General features: G+C 35.1%; 1 protein-coding gene and 1 long non-coding RNA gene across 2 annotated transcripts in view; one reads left to right on the forward strand and one right to left on the reverse strand.

The window, feature by feature from the left end:
* Positions 1-18,258, forward strand: part of LOC130238221 (urotensin-2 receptor) — a 67,786-nt gene that overhangs the window by 22,171 nt on the left and 27,357 nt on the right. The gene's annotated exons all lie outside the window — the stretch shown is intronic.
* The window catches only part of LOC130238222 (uncharacterized), a 146,869-nt gene continuing 130,518 nt past the window's right edge, over positions 1,908-18,258 (reverse strand). The window contains exons 3-4 of the long non-coding RNA XR_008838615.1: positions 2,804-2,872; positions 1,908-1,990 (exon numbers count right to left, since the gene is read on the reverse strand). This is a non-coding gene — a long non-coding RNA (uncharacterized LOC130238222). The remainder of the gene's footprint in view (positions 1,991-2,803; positions 2,873-18,258) is intronic.

Consider the following 18,258-nt stretch of genomic DNA (forward strand, 5'->3'; position numbering starts at 1 on the left):
GTGAAGTTTCAGCTCATAATACCACACAAATAATGTTTTATAACCCTTTTAAAATGCCCCTTTTAGGCTTTGATCCAAATTGTGGAGATTGAGCTACAAACACTTGTGTGTCAGCATAGCGGCAAATTCAAAAACAAGACTATACTAATGTTCCCATTCTGATGACAGTGTCATGTACAAACAGAGAGTGTCAAGTGTTTCTGCAGACTATTTTTGATTATAAAAAATTAAATTAACAAATGTTTGTCATTAGAAGCTGGTTATATAAACAGACTGTTGCCACAGAACTGTGTTTAAATCCCTTCTAAAAGTGATTTTAGGTCCCCTTTAAAACATTAGTATGAGAGCATTCAGATTAGTAGTCAGATTATGGCATGTTTCTTTCTTTAAAAATGTATAATGTACATCCAGCCGGTTGTTCACTAATGGTCAAGATCATTTATAGATTCGCCTGCATTAATTTTTCAATTGGTTGTTATCGGAAAATATCATACCTTGGAATGTCATGATTGACAAACCAGAATCAAGTATTCCAGATCACTATTATAATAGATGTTAATAATTATTATTACAATATTACAAGTAAACATTTAATAATAATAATAATAATAATAATAATAATAATAATAATAATAATAATAATAATAATAATAATAGTATACATTTAATAACACTTCAGCACAAAATTTGAATGCACAACTTTTTAAAATGTATAATTTACATACTTTAAAAATACTTTAAAACAGTCTATAACTTTCTAATTTAAGCACTTTGTTAAATTTAATTTACATTTTCATGTAGAAGACAACAATTTAATTATTATGGTAAACTGTAAAATATGGCTTAATGAAGGATTAAAATATGCTCATGGAAATTAGTTCCAGAGGATAATCACTGTGCCTTACCAGAAAACTATTTTCTCAACCTGTTTGTGACCATTTTTATTTATTTCCAAACCTTATTTTTATGTTCTCACTGTTTGCACTGTTTTCCTGGCATACCGTTTGCTTACTGCAACACTTAAAAAGTATATTTTGTTAACTAAGACGTGTGAATTTCCCAATGCCTTGCGAAACACTCAGTGAGGGACTGGATCACAGGGTCACTGTGCAACCACTGAACATCAGTAATGAATCAGCACAGTAGCTCCATCCCTCTTTATTCTCCATAGGTGTAAGGCAATTAAAACAATACTTTAGAGATGCAGGGTGTATTTTCTTCAAGTATGTGAATTAAATACTCATGTCATGTGCTGATGGTACGTGAGGACACTGTGTGATGACCCTGTGTTTGTCCATCTTGTCATTTCTGCAAGTGCGCAGCCATGCTGTACAGTTTATTACGAAACACAATAGAGCTGATACACTTTGGCCTTTCTGTGTTGCAATGTTATTTTTCACCCATAAAAAGAATGAAAATGCAGTTCATCAGTTATATGCAATCCAGGCTCATTTTTTAAATGTACTACTATATACTTTTCTGGAGAGTGCCAATCCCAGGAGCTACGTTTTTTTTTTTTTTTTTTTTTTTTTTGCAGTTTTTGTTCTGGCAAATCCACCAGAGGCCACTGTGTATGCTTTTTGAGATCTTAAATTTCTCTCGAGAGTGCCATTCGCGCCTGCTGTTCTCGCATAAATCCACCAGAGGCCGTTGTTGAATAACTGAATGACTGACTGATAGACTGATCGACTGACCCACCCCCTCCTCCTTCCCTAAACCCAACCAATAGTGTTTTCAAAACCACTGATTGACCCGCCCACCCACCTCCCTAAGCCCAACCGACAGTTTTAAATAGCAATCCAGAAAAAGAAAAGTTCTCGTCTGACTTTTACCACATCTTCAGATTTTACCACATTCTCACCCTGTTATTTACTTGTTTACTTTATTTTTTGTCTTACCTGGAACCGTTCTTCGCCAGACTCAAACCCTGTCATCAACTCCTCTCTGTGACTCAAGTCTGCCGACGTACATGGTGAGCTAAATGGACAAACTGGTGACAGCAGGAAAGCCATAAGTGGTCAGTGTGAAAAGGAACGACGTCATACCACCCCGTAGCATTCATTTTAAAGACGAAATGCAGCCATACATACTTCTGGCTACATAATTTGCAATCTCCAGAAATGTATATAGGGTTACATTTTAAGAATGAGCCTATGTTTGGTTATACACCCTCATGTTATTCTAAACAGACATGACAGAAAAGATCATTTAAATCACATTATGAAAATCACAAAAAAATCTGAAAAGGAAAACCTTAAAAACATAACAGATGTTTAGCACACAAACTTTACAGCACATAAAGGTTTTAAAGTTTTATGTGTGTTCAGCATTTTATTATTATAAAAACTATATATATATATATATATATATATATATATATATATATATATATATATATATATATATATATATATATATATATATATATATATATATATATATATATATATATATATATATATATATATACACATTTCTGACAGCTCAAAAATCAAAATAGGATTATTAAAAGACCCAAGCGAATGATAGCATAACGTATATAAATGCACTTTATTGTTTCTGCTCTCAAGTCACCTTAGTGCACTTGCAAACTTTTATAAACTATGAAACAAATCTGTTTCCCAGCAATAGAATGTAAAAATAAATTGTGTTTGACCTTGGAAGTGCTGTGGGCGATTTTCAGTTTTCCCAATTCCGCCAGACTTTAGACACCTCCATTACTTTAACCACATGCTCTTTTTTCAAAACCTCCAAAAACGTGACCAAAAAAATGAATTAGGAACTGACACAAAGATTTACAAACCTCTTACTGCGTGTAGTTTCATCGCTTTGCATCTGGTTAGGATACTGTGGACACCTTTTTCTGTGATATCTGTAAAGAATTAAGTACATTTTACATGTTAAATTCCAAAATAAATTCCACTTAAAGCAACAGTAAACACACATATAACATTCTCATGAGGCGAAAAGTCACTTCTTGCTATTTCTTAAGAGCCTCTATTTGCCCTTGGCAATTTCTCAGGGCTTTCTGGAAGAAATTTGGCTGATGGCTCCAGTAATACACATTAACACATCTATGCACACACTCACACTTCATAATTTGACCATAATCCTATCTCTATGGCCCATGCTTTCTCGTTTCCCACAGATCAGTGCACTAACGTGTCAGCTTTCGGGCTTGTTTTGAATAGAGAGGAAGTCCTTGAAGGTGTTGCAGCTGAACTTATGGGGATCAGCAGGGTGGGCCAATAATTAGAGTTATGTGGAGTGTCCGGGAGGAGCGGAAAGAGGAAAACTGTGAGCTGGGATGATGCTGCAGTGCAAGCCCGGGGCAGGGAACACAGGATAGGGCAGGGTGTCTCTTAGGAGAGTTATAGCTCCATGCTGACTCCAGGTGCTGCGTGCTGAGTGGTTTTGTTTTTGTAAGTGTTCAGAAAGGGAGGGCATTGCCGCAGAGGGTTTTCTCTCAGGTGCTGGAGCCATTAAGGCAGCAGGAACTCAGAGATGATATATGGCCTTGATGCACGATCTGAGATAGACAAATAGAGTCTGTGCATGCAGCCCTTGTGTGGCCTCTTGCCCTTTGAGAATCAGTTCGGGACAAATAAAAAGGACTAATCAATTAATGATGCTATGATTGTGTACTTTTTGGACACTGTAAAAAATATATCTGTTAATTAACATTTACCATATTTTGCATTTCACAAATGTTTTCGGTTTATTTACGGTTGTGAATTGCATTATGAAACCTTGATCTCTGCTCTGTCGAATTTTGATGTTGAAAATTCAACTCTACTGTGTTACAAGGTGACTTTTTAATTGACATTTTAGTACTTTGAAATTATATAAAGTATACCAGGGGTGCCCAAATATTTTCTTACTAAGGGCAAAAAACCAAACCTGATTGACACTAGTTGGCCGAATATAAATACATTATATATGCTATGGATAATTTCCTAATTAATTAAATAATAATAAAAAACAACTAGAAAACATTGCTTTATATTAGCTAATATAATAGGGATGCTCCAGACGCTCCATACATAAAACAGATAGAAAAATATGGTAAGAAAAATTACTGACAATGCAATTTGGAAACATTGCTCATGTGTTGTAGCACTGTGAATGTATAACTTAGGTTGTAAACTCGTAAACAAACACTTGCGATCGGTTTATGAGATCGGCCAGGGGTGCGTTTCCCAAACAACGACATAACTCCTGGCTGAACTATCATAGTATGATACATTGTTTGAAAAAAGAAAGATGTAGTGACTTTTTCCCAAAACCAAAGTTTCTCTGTCGCAGATCCGTCATTTGAACCACGTTAGTTATAACGTAAAACCTCCATAATGATGATTTAAACGGTGTGGAGTATACCAAATTCTTAAAAGAAAATCAAATATTTTTTTTGTGCAAATTATATTGTTTTACATGCACACGCATTAAAAACAAATCCGATATTAGTTTTGGTAAAAACATGCACTCGTTTTCTGAATTAATTTAAATATATGTAAACAGCACATATAGGGCCTATGTTTCCTTTACAAATATTATTGAGAATATTCCACTTTTTGTTCTAAAAAATAAAACCACTTGGCTAACACGTATTTTAATCTCATATGTAAATCATATATATCGGGTTATTGGTTGTAATTTACAGTAGGCTATTTAACAAGAAATGAAGAAAAATTCTACTTATAATAATAATAATAATAATAATAATAATTTGTATTATTATTTTTATTATTATTAAGTAGGATCTTATTTATTTATTTATTTTATTTATTGTAAAAATATACTTTTGCAATTTGACACACTCAAACCACTGCAGAAATCTCCTAACCAACAGGCCCATGTCAAATACAGTACAGATACTTAATAAATAACCTACTATAAATTAAAAGCATTAACGTATGCTATATATTTTGTTTTTCACAAGCATTGGAGACGTAATGTAAATTCCACTTTTAAATAATAGGTCACCTATAGCTTTCATCATTTCATTCAAAATGGCATAAATGTTTTCAAAATGCACTACGAAGGGAGCTCAATTGTCAATATGAAGATCGCTAAAACTGAACTGTAAAGATACTTTGAAAGCAAATTACAACTAAGAGAGAGGACCTTAATGTTTTTTTCCTTTTTAAATCATTCCAAGTTTAAATGTTAGAATGTTCTAAATAAATAAAGCATAGGGTGGATAACTGGAAATAAACCACAGCCAGGAACTTCTAGCTACAGCTCTAGAGGTGAAGTTGCAATCATACAAGTTTGCAGCAGAGTTTGTAAATGTTCTTCGGAACGATGGATTTGGGAAACGCCTTATCAGCAAACTATATATGTAATGACGTAACTTGCAATCTTTGTTGGTTAACAATGGTTTTAGGAAATGCAACCCAGATCAGAGAGTACCGATCGAGTTGTAAAATTTGATTATCAGCTGATCTTCAGCTGATCAAGAATAGCATTCCAATTATACACTGTACATTACATTTTATTTATTTAGTTTTTGCCTTGATTTGCTCACGGATGTCTTCTGCATAGTCCTCTATCGATCGAGTTACATTATTATCTGTATATTGAAAAATCTGATTCATTTACAACATTTAAGTGAAACATTTCATTTCAGTTTGCTTTTTTGTAGCTCAGCAATAAAACAAACAAACAAACAAAAGGTTACGTCAAATTAGAAATGACAATCTTTTTTAAAGGCATTGGCCCCAACCATCTCTATCATTCTCACTCTCTTCATAGATAGGATGGATCAAAGGTTACAATGGGCCAACTTTGGCCTGCAGGCCCTACTTTAGCCATCTCTGCTTTAAACTATTAAAAATGTCAATAATTGTAACTTTTTCAAACTTTTCAAGGTTAAACATTTTTTGGAAAAAAATCCTATAATGCAATTCAAAAGCATAAATAGACAGGGGGAAAAAAAAGTTATGGATATTTTTTTTTACAGTGTAGTTAACTTATTAACGCAGCTGTCAATGACTGCTGTTACAGAACAAATCACTGGTTTAATTGTTCAGGACTGGCATTTTTATCTCATAATTTATCTTACCAGGATGAAAATCAAAGGTTTTCACGGTTCAACGGTTTATGTAATTCATTCAATTTCTCATCTTGTGGACAAGTAAATGGAAAATGTATAATATTGGAGACTTTTATGGCAAATTATCTTGTTGGCGACTTGGAGCTGACGTATCACTGCATTTATGCGTGTGCCTGTATGTCAGCCTTGAAAGGGTAATGGGAAAAACGAATGCTTTCACACTACCTCTGAATAACAGCTGTACGCTGTCCAAGCCACATGGCCTCTAAACTGATAATCGCAGTGCAAAACAGATTATTTGGTGCACAGAGGGACTGTGGTTTCTGCTGAATTGTGATTTGCATGATAAATCTAAAGGGAAAATCATGCATGGGGAAGTCTGAACACACTGTAATACACTTCCTGCTAGATGTCCCTTCACAGGACTCATGATATCAGACTGGCTTAGAATTATCACAACTTTGATACGTCCTCATATCTTCAATGATCAGTAGATATTTCACTGCACTTTTTTATGCAAACAAACCTTAAGCATGGTTAGGGAAAAATACGCTAATACTGTCTTAACAGTTTTTGGATTCTACACTTTAAATGAATGTTTTTTTATCATAGAACTTGTGCTTTTTATAATATTTTATAAGACTGCTTAAGTTAAAACAGCATTTCTAAATTAGTTGTTGAACCAATTGAACCAATATTGACTCATAAAACTTTTATATAAAGTTAATATACTCAATATAACTTTTAATCCAAGTAATTTTCAATGAATATGTGAAAATTCAAAAGCACTTAACAGTTGAGGTGTGGCTTTCTTCCAAAAATGACAGTGATTTTTGTGCATTACTTCTGACCTTCAAAAAACAAATCATTAGATATTAAAAAGCTTCTTGAAAAAAATAACATAGGTACATAAATAAATGAATGGGTAAAACTTTTTTATTTTTAACATGGACTAACAATAAGCAATACACTCACCGGCCACTTTATTAGGTACACCTTACTAGTACTGGTTTGGACCCTCTTTTGCCTTCAGAACTGCCTTAATTCTTTGTGGCATCGATTTAACAAGGCACTGGAAATATTCCTCAGAGATTTTGGTCCATATTGACATGAGAGCATCACGCAGTTGCTGCAAATTTTTCATCAATGATGCGACTCTCCCGTTCCTCCACATCCCAAAGGTGCTCTATTGGATTGAGATCTGGTGACTGTGGAGGCCATTTGAGTACAGTAAACTCATAGTCATGTTCAAGAAACCAGTCTGAGATGATTCGTGCTTTACAACATGGCACTTTATCTTGCTAGAAGTAGCCATCAGAAGATGGGTACACTGGGGTCATAAAGGGATGGACATGGTCAGCAACAATACTCAGGGAGGCTGTGGCATTGACAAGATGCTTGATTGGTTCTAATGTGTGCCAAGAAAATATCACCCATACTATTACACCACCACCAGCAGCCTGAACCTTTGATACAAGGCAGGATAGATCCATGCTTTCACGTTGTTGATGCTAAATTCTGACCCTACCATCTGAATGTCACAGCAGAAATCGAGACTCATCAGACCAGGCAACGTTTACTCAATCTTCTATTGTCCACTTTTAGTGAGCCTGTGTGAATTGTAGCCTCAATTTTCTGTTCTTAGCTGACAGGAGTGGCATCCAGTATGGTCTTCTGCTGCTGTGGCCCATCCGCCTCAAGGTTTGACATGTTGTGCATTCAGAGATGCTCTTCTGCATACCTCAGTTGTAACAAGTGGTTATTTGAGCTGTTGCCTTTCTACCAGTTTGAACCAGTCTGGCCATTCTCCTCTGACCTCTGGCATCAACAAGGCATTTGTGCCCACAGAACTGCCGCTCACTGGGTATTTTCTCTTTTTCATACCATTCTCTGTAAACCCTAGAGATGGTTGTGTGTGAAAAGAGTAGATCAGCAGTTTCTAAAATACTCAGACCAGCCTGTCTGGCACCAACAACCATGCCACGTTCAAAGTCACTTAAATCATGTTAATTTCATCCCCATTCTAATGTTCGGTTTGAACTGCAGCAGATCGTCTAGTCTATGTCTACATGCCTAAATGCATTGCGTTGCTGCCATGTGATTGGCTGATTAAATTTTTGCGTTAACAAGTAGTTGGACAGGTGTCCTAATAAAGTGGCCGGTGAGTGTACTTTTTTAGCATTTATGAAATTGTTCATGTTCACACAGTGCATTAATGTCAACAAATACAAATTCATCGTTCATTTTATAGTTTATTTTAACTAAGCCAGTGAAAAAAAATCCTATTTGTAATGTGTAATAAATAAATAAGTAGGCACTTAGCCTTGAAGCAGTATCCAGTGTTGAAGAAGGGAATTAAAGCAGCCATATGGTTCTGTGATAATATCCTATATAAAAACACTGATTTGACAGCCATTGATTTATGTGTTTTCACACTTATAGGATCTGAAATATTTAGCGAGAGCTCTTTTTCTTGGCTTGTGATTGTCTTTAGTGTGTCCTCTCAGTAGAAAGTGACCTAGAGAGAGGTGTCAAGCAGCTTTATAAAAGGCACGTGGTTCTCATGCCCTCTGGCTCAGATCATATTGCAGGCTTATGTCATGTTCCCCTGAGATATGCTCTTCAATTCACAGCTGACTGTCTCCTCTGTGGTCAAAAATCCAGAGGCATCCCAATAATCACTTACCCCTTAGGAAAATACATCACAAATCCACATAACACTTGCTATGATGATCACATCTGCACTAAATTTGCTTTCTAAGGGATTCCAGAGAATAGTATTAGTGGAATATTCCGAACAGTTGCCACGTTTATGAGGTCTATTACTTTATTCGCTTAAGCCTCATTTGTTCAATTATATGATTGCAGGAGTTAAATTAGGATTCAGGGTGGCGAGAGAACCTTCTGATGCAAATGTATGACATTACATGACATGACATAATTTGCCTATTAAGTTAAATGACCTGTGCTTTTCTTATTGTGTGGGAATACCTTTCAGATCTTTCCAGCTCATAGTAATCCTTGCTTGACACTAAATTGACGTAATTTGTACATAATAGCTGTTACCTTTCATGAAGCATCAGCTTTTTAAATCTTTCTTGGGTGGTCTTCTGTGTTCCATGTTTAAAAAGCCTCTTTTCACAGTCTGGTGTTAATTAAGGCTGGATTCCTTTCAGAAAAAGATGATTTCAGACTTTCTGTTCATCTTTAATTTAAAAAAAAAAAATCAATGACAAACTATTTTTTAATGATGTGATTATTAGTTCCATAATAAATGTTTTACAAATATATTTGTTTGTGAATGTTTGTAAGTGATTTAAAAGCAACAGGGGACATCTAAAAAGACATCTGGATTTTGTTGATTGATTCAAGCCATTTAAGAAATTATCTTGGGTCACATCTTTCCCAATGATTTGGGTAAAAGCCTAAAGAAAGTGATGGCGCAGACTGCTCCAGACACATTAGACTGCATGGGATCTGTCCAAAAAGCAAGAATGTGTAATATTATAAGGTTAGATTGCTCAAGAAACTTGGCACACATCCTATATCTTATGAAGAAAATGACTAAAGATTGACTATAACCTGAAAGCGATCAAATACAAAGGAAATAACCATCACTATATGATCTACTGTTGGCTGAAGAAACACCATGTGTGATTATCGGTGGGTGCCCAGCAGATGCAAAGCTTATTAAAATCTGTTCGCATGAGGAGGAAGGTTGAAATGGTGCTTGAATTTTCCTAATTGGATCTTCCTTGGATTCCTACGACAAAAGGCAGCCATCCAATACAGTTTTACTGAATGAAACAAAGTTGCATTAAACAAAATCACTAGTCAGACTTTTACACTGTAAAAAATCCTCACAATTCCTTCATGATGTCACAACACAAACTGATTAAGTTAACTTAATCGTTTTTACAAATTTAAGTGGATTGAACATAAAACAATTAAGTAAAAAACGGTGGCGCAGTAGGTAGCACTGTCGCCTTACAGCAAGAAGGTCGTTGGTCAGTTGGTATTTCTCCCCGTGTTCACCTGGGTTTCCTCTGGGTGCTCCGGTTTCCTCCACAGTCCAAACACATGCAGTATAGGTGAATTGGGTAAGCTAAATTGTCCGTAGTGTATGAGTGTATGTCCTAATCCTCCAGATTGGGGGTTGAGTGTTGGGCTAACAATTCACCTCATAAAAACTAGATGTCAACAAACACCAATATGGTGCAGCTAAATATTAACTTCGATATAAATGGCCCTGGGAGTAAGTAAGTAAGGTCTCATATGAAATGTCGTAATGACTTTGTTTGCAAAACAGTGGCATGACAGTGACTGTGTCCCAAGTGGCACACTTGACGTGTACTTATGGTCTTGTGTTGGTTGTGTGCATACAGTATGTCCTTGGAAACCAAGGATGCCCCATTCATCATCTTACATTTCAGAAGAGTGCTTGTGAACGCTGCCCTTGAAACTGCCATATGCCCTTGATGCACACTTGAGCACAGCATTCATTGATGTGGACACAACATTGGAACATGATTTAATACTGTAGGCTATTCGCCATTCTATCTATCAAATTTAGACTTTGAGGGCTGCACAACTTGGAGTGACATTTTGGGGAAAAATGTATCAAATAAAGAAATTTTATTAAAAGAATAACAAATAACAAAAATATTACAACAAAAACATAACAATATAACAAAAATTATAAAAATATATAAATAGCAAAAAATAACCATTCATTATTTAATGCTTTTGACTATGCAGTGTAGCTCAGTTAGGACTAATCTGTAGTGTTGTGTCAATTTCTTAAATATAATTCTCTCTTATGATTAATTCGATGCGCTCTTTACATACACACACACATATATATATATATATATATATATATATATATATATATATATATATATATATATATATATATATATATATATATGTATATATATATATATATATATATATATATATATATATATATATATATATATATATATATACAGTGAATTGTTAGTCCCCATGTTTATTTTTTCCCCCAATTTCTGTTTAACGGAAAGAAGATATTTTTAACACATTTCTAAATAAAATAGTTTTAATAACTCATTTCTAATAACTGATTTATTTTATCTTTGCTATGATGACAGTAAATAATATTTTACTAGATATTTATCAAGACACTTCTATACAGCTTAAATTGACAATTAAAGGCTTAACTAAGTAAATTAGGTTAACTAGGCAAATTATTGTATAACGATGGTTTGTTCTGCAGACTATCGAAAAAATCTATAGCTTAAAGGGGCTAATAATTTTGACCTTGAAATAGTTCATAAAAATTAAAACTGCTTTTATTCTAGCCGGAAAAAAAAAAACAAATAAGACTTTTACAAGAAGAAAAAAATATTATCAGACATACTGTGATAATTTCCTTGCTGTGTTAATCTTCATTTGGGAAATATTTTAAAAGAAAAAAAAATTCAAAGGGGGGCTAATAATTCTGACTTAAACTATATACATATATACACATATATACACACCACAGACTGCCCTCATCTAATGAATCCTAAATCTTTACAGTTATCATTTTCACTTACTTGCTTTTTGTTTTGCTTTGAAATTAAATATTCACATTCATATTCTTGGTATTATCTACAGGGAGGAGAAGCTATTTCATTGAACTGCATGATAATTTAATGTTTCCACTTCAGTTTTGCAGAATTCCATTTACAATGTATCTGGTTACCATGAAAACACCATCACACACTGAGCACTTGCTGCTGCTTTTTTGAATTAGCTGTCATGCAGTAGAAATATCCAAATAAAATGTGTTCAACACGCTGAAAGAAGGCAATCTATTTCTTTGTTGGAAACATTTAAATTTGAAAACTTATTGTGACAAGTTCACCAGAAAAAAAAAGGAGAATTTTGTCATCATTTATTCACCTTCCACAAGTTCCAAACCTGTGTGAGTTTCTTTCAGAAGACATTTTGAAAAATGTTAGAAATCAGTCGCTATTGATTTCTGTAGTATATACAACTTTGGATGGCTACTAGTTTGCAACATTCTTCAAAATCATACTTATAAAGGTTTGGAATCACTTGGGGGGTGTGAAAATTAGGAGTAAATCAAGATGTGTGTAAGAACTTTACTATTTTTTGCCATGGTAAATTTGTAATTTCCCACGGGGGAATCAGATAGTCAGACTCTGTACAGACTACAGACAAAACACACTGATTTTGAGGGTTTATTTTTAGGCTGTGTGTGTGTGTGGGTTTACCTTTTTATTTACTTTAAAGAGCTCCTATTTTGCATCATAAAAGGTTATATTTTGGTTTTGGTGGTCTCCAACAACAGACTGATATGCATGCAATGTCACTTTAATTGTCTTATAATATGCATTTATTTTTACCTAATTATCCCAACTACTACCATATTATTTGTTTAGCTATTTATTTGTTTCCAAACCCCTCCTTTGCTTAAGGCTAATCTGCTGTGATTGGTCTGATGACCCAGTCTGTTGTGATTGGTCAACTGGGTTAAGCGCGAGACAAAGAGGAATGCCTAACATGGCAATGAATTAGCAGAGTATGTGAGAGCTCAGTGCAGGATTGCAATAAAGCAATGCAGTTAAACACTAGCATCTTCCTCTATTCTAAACCCTAACCCCAAGTAATAACAACAACACACATTCAGTATTCATCCACACAGTGGCAAAAGTTGAACTATGTAGAAAATTGGTAGCGCCTTGCGTGTGTTGGAACAGCTGATTGTGGCCATAGCAAAGACAAACGGCAGAGGACCGCGAGTTCAGAAATGCATTTAAATTGGTAAAGGAAGAAGCATGCGTGTTTTTAACGTGGTTTTGGACACAATTTGTGTATAGCCAAATTTACATTTAACCTGGGGATACAGTACAAGCACTGATTTATAATAGATGAGTGACTACAAGTCACACGGAGCAATTACAAATTCATTCATTCGTTCATTCATTCATTCATTCATTTTATTTTTGGCTTAGTTCCTTTATTAATCCGGGGTCGCCACAGCGGAATGAACCGAAAACGTATCCAGCACGTTTTACGCAGCGGATGCCCTTTCTGCCGCAACCCATCTCTGGGAAACATCCACACACTCATTCACACTCACACTCAATTTAGCCTTCCCAATTCGCAATTACAAATTACAACACACAATTAAACACATATTTTGCAAACATGCTACTTTAGTGTCTAAAGGGAAAAGCGCGTTCACGTTTTACCTGATCCGGCAATTTATATTTGGTGATGCACCGTACCAACGTCAACACGTTCAGGCAAAAGATCCGAACCCAACATGATTCATTTATTCAACTCTGAGTCGACTATTTTGTTAGAGAATCAATAGTTTTAAACATGGTGCACTTTTAAACCTCAGTGGGATGTTTTCATTCACTTAGTGCTGTGTTACACACTGCATGGAAGGTCATTTTCAAAAACTAATAATGAGGCTTTAACACACACAAAAAAGTGCCATTCTGCAATTGCTATTAATTCACAAGCAGACAAACATGTGTGAGAGTAAAACCTGCAAAGATTATGTTAATGATCAACGAACAACATTCAAAATTTTTAAAAATACTGACCATGTTGATTAAGTCATTGAGTGATAGCTAGTACTGTAGGTTTAATGAGTGACTTCATTAATCTTACTTTCCACTTCCTTTCTTTGAATGTTATTCCACTTAGAAAAATGTGAAAAAATGCTACACAGCCCAGTTTTCTACATGAACGATGACATAAGCAGGAATGACCAACAATGGAGACATTACTCAAAATCACACCAAAACAATCAATACACTGCCTCAAACTCGCTAACAGTAACTCACTAACTTAAGCTTCATGTTTTCTACTGTAATCAGAAAGGACTTTCCAATAATGTATTTAAACTGGACTGGCCACAATGTAAACTAATTCAGAGCTTTCATGTGAAATGAGACACAGCACATACGAGTCTGGTTTCAGTATAATGAAATCTCACTTGCTTATTGACGTTTAACTTGTGCAGTTCATTTGTGAAGGTAGTAGTGACTTACACTAAAGCGACAGCATTTGTAAATTAAAACACGGCCTATCAGATATACCAGCTCGCTCCTGTCAGACACTGAATTAAAATGACTCTATCTTTCACTGGCAGTCAGATCATTGAAATCCACACATGGTTTATCTTATCCAGCTTTGCTAATAAATGGCTGTTTTACTGGCTGCTCTTTCACTATAGCCTTTTCTTCACCTGGCTCTGCAATGTTAATCACAGATGCTTTCTTTCTGTAAATGCTAAGATACTGCCTGTTATTTCCTGCATCCTTGGTAATTATTCCGGGCACCTGCAGTGTGAATAAATCGCTTGGGTTCCGAGTACAAAGAACTGGGTTGGAATTATTTAAACGGTACCAAAGACGGTTTATTTTTCCTCTTGAACTAATTAAGATTTTATTTGATATGGGTCAGTTTTCAAACATAAATGCGCAAAGCTGTCTGCCAGAAACTGATAGGAGTTATCCTCCAAACCATTATCTCCTCTGAGTATTAAAAGCGCTGACCTCCGAATAAATCACCTGCGGTCTTTAAGATCATGTGGTCCAATTAGTCCCAACCTATCTCTGTTCTTCTGAGACATTATGCCATGGAAAAGTCAGTAATGGAAAAAATAGAGTTTAAGAGCAATGGCTATTTCCGGCAAGCATTACTTTAAAAGACACACAAACATGACCATGTGATGACATTATTATTCCTTTTTAAAAATGGAAAACAGTGATTACATGTTGTTCGGCATGTGGAGTAAACAACCCGAGATTAATTAGCACTGTAAAGCAGTTTAACAATCTTAACTGTTTACAATGCATTTGCAATACACTGCACTGTAAAAAATGGCCATGATTTCAACGGTAAAAAACTGTAAAAATGCTACAGTAAAAATTCGTAACCTGGTTAACGGTATGTTTCCTTAATTTATACGGCGAATAACCGCAAATTGACTTTCCCAGAATTCCCTGTATGGCACATCACTTTTTATGCTTTTTGTTAACATTACTATGGATCATTTTAGTTGTTTCTCCATCAGTTAAGTACATTAGAGATTTAAGTTACATCTAATGTTGATAAACAATGTTTATTTCATGACTTTAATTTTATGTGTGTTACCATACTGGTGTTTAGTAGCTGTGTGAATGACCCTGAGCACCTTCTATATAATGATACATTTTTCTGCTTGTGAGAAAAGTTGTTTTTGATGAGCATTGGTTCATTATGTAACTTCCTCATCACCACCTTCATATGGATGTGTTAACGTATCTATCTGTGTAACAAAAGATGTGTAGATGTTGGATATTCAAAATACAGACATATTACCTCTATAAATTAATGAAATACGGTAGTTTACCATAAAAATTAGAAATTTTATTCTCTGAAAAAAATTGTACCGTAGTTGCGTCGCGCCATAGCGCATTTGCTATTTACATGACGGACTTTGTAAGTGTAAAAACTGAACCCTTCACTAGAGAGAAAACAGTTAAACAGAGCATCTACAGCGCGAGAATGTGAGATGAGCCTCCTCATTATTTACTTTCGCTTTCACTCTCATGTATAGGGAAACTTCTTGTAGGCACAGACATCCATTAGCCTATAAATTTCGTTTGTTAAGCGCAAAGATTTGTTTCAAAACTATTTCTAAATTCAGTTCTAGTTTCCAGCAATCAAAAAACTGAGTTATATCCTAATACACATGCTATGCCCTATATCGTCTAAAACCTGACAGGTGGGCAAATCTAAGCTTGTTTTTAATAAAACAAATAGAAATACGCATATAATAAATAATACTGATAATAACATTATACAAAAGCAAATTGTTATGAATAAACTGAAAAAGCCCCCTGAAATGAAGAAGGCACGAAAGTATGGTTTTTATATTTATGTAGGCTAGAAAATGATATGTTTTGTAATATTTTAATCCTTTATATTTATATCCTAAATATATCTATATTATATCCTATATATATCCTTAATATTTTAATTCTAATTATAACTAACGCGCTCTGCGCTGGAAAATAGTCCGGCTTTGTTCTGGTCTATAGAACAGTCTATTAAAGTTTATCAAAATAGCAACGCACCAGAAATGCGCCTCAACACGCCTCCTTTTTTAGATCAGAATGCCTATGAGCGCACATATGAGCGCAAATGCATTTGCTATTTAAACAGCGTGGCGCAAAACGTCAAAACGACTCTTGCGCCAAGCTAAAACTAGCAAACAACTATTGCGTCGCGCCTTGCGCCACATTGCGCCGGGTGTATGATAGGGCCCCTTATTTCTGAAATGCTGTTTTTATATTTCTTTCCACTTGTGTTACTGAACCCTGTCTTTGTTTTGCACACTTCAGTGTGTGGCCTCATTTTGTTTAATGGAAGTGTGCTGCAGTGTTTCCAGTTTTACTTCTTCTGCTGAGCAGAACAAATACAAATATGGGACTTTGAGAGTTCCGCAGCCGAATCCTTCAACCTTAAATTTTGATGATAGTCAAGTAAAGTGCTTCATACAGACTGCCAACACATGCAGTCATGCTTCATACCCAACTATGACGAATTTTACGCCATCTTATATACGGAAACAGGCTGTGGAATGATTGCTATGAGAATATGAAAGAAACTGCAGATGACAATTATGTGGTTTAACTATAGGTAAATTAAAAGTGCTATACACCAAGGAGTTTCATGGTTTTAGAGAAAGATGACCTAGAAAGGTTGTCTCTAGTGTATTACAAGTGTTTTTGTAACCTCACTTAATGATGTAAGATCCATTAATGCAGCAGTTAAATAGAAACAATTATAGTATTCCAGACAGAGTAGAGAGTAAACATTTTGAATGTAGATTTTATGTTCTATTTTCATCTCGCAATACTGACAGCAAGTGGATTCACAAGGGAAGGAAGAGAAATGGAACACTCCAAATTTCCACCAGTGTGTGTGTCATTTATGATGCCAAAGTAAAACTGAACCAAACTGTTGAAAGGTTTGCAGTTGTTTTGATTGTGTGTAAACAAATCTTCATTTATTTTATGAAAACACACAAAAAATATGATTACTATTTCAATTAGTAATATATTAACTTTAACCTATTCTTGTCAGGAATTCACACTTAGGGTGTACTCTCACTAGGCTATCCAAACCGTGCCCGGGCGCATTTCCCGGTTCGTTTGATAGGTGTGAGTGCTCTAAATCACACCCAGGCGTGGTTCAGTTGGCCGGCCCTGGCCTGGTTGGAAGAGGTGTGCCAAAGCATGGCTCGGTTGGGCTTTGGCATGGCACGCTTGTAGTGTGAGTGCAAAGCGTGCCTGAGCACAAAACTTAAGATGTCATGTCACTTTTAAGAGACTGTTTCATATGGATTTATTAATAATTCTTACTTTTCAATCAACGCGAACTAGTTTGATAAAGATGCAAACTCCCTGCTTTACCTGCCACCTTCAGCAAACCTCCTAACACCTGCAGCACAATGATTTTATGAAAGTTTATGAGTGTCAAAAGTGGTGTATCTCTTCAGCAAAAGATTTGACTATATGTCACCGTATGACAAATGACTCAAAATAATATAAAACAATATAAATAAAGCAATCTCTATTGTGCTGAGCGAGAGCGATTCTCAAAACTGAACAGTTGCATTATCAATGATCTAAGTATGCTCGGGCTCAGAATGTACACTCTAAAAAATGCTTTTCTTGCAGATTTTTTTGTCTTCTTTCTAGTCCAAATATCTAAAAATTCTTATATCAAGAAGCAGTTTCTAGGCAAGCGAAGCATATTGTCTAGGTTTCTAACAAGCAATACACTGAAGACACTGAAGACTAGAGTAATGATATAGAAAATTCAACTTTTTAACAGTTTTAGTACATCTTTCACTGCTGAGCAGAATTGGCTTCTTTTAAAACGTTAACAAATGTTACTGTTTCTAATATAATATTCCACAAATATTCATATGAAATAAAAATAAAACAAGATCCAATACACTGCATGGTGGTTAAACATTCTCAACCAGAAATAAAAATGCACACACACAAAGGTTGGAAATAGAGGGTTACTTTGGTGTCTAAATGATAATAGACTCTCTCTATCATGGACAAAATCTTAACAGAGAGAGGCCAGGTGGTCCTCGGTGAGCTGCTAGAGCTAGTGTATAACATTGGATG

Source organism: Danio aesculapii, chromosome 12 (genome assembly GCF_903798145.1).
Source record: "Danio aesculapii chromosome 12, fDanAes4.1, whole genome shotgun sequence".
Taxonomy (NCBI): Eukaryota; Metazoa; Chordata; class Actinopteri; order Cypriniformes; family Danionidae; genus Danio; species Danio aesculapii.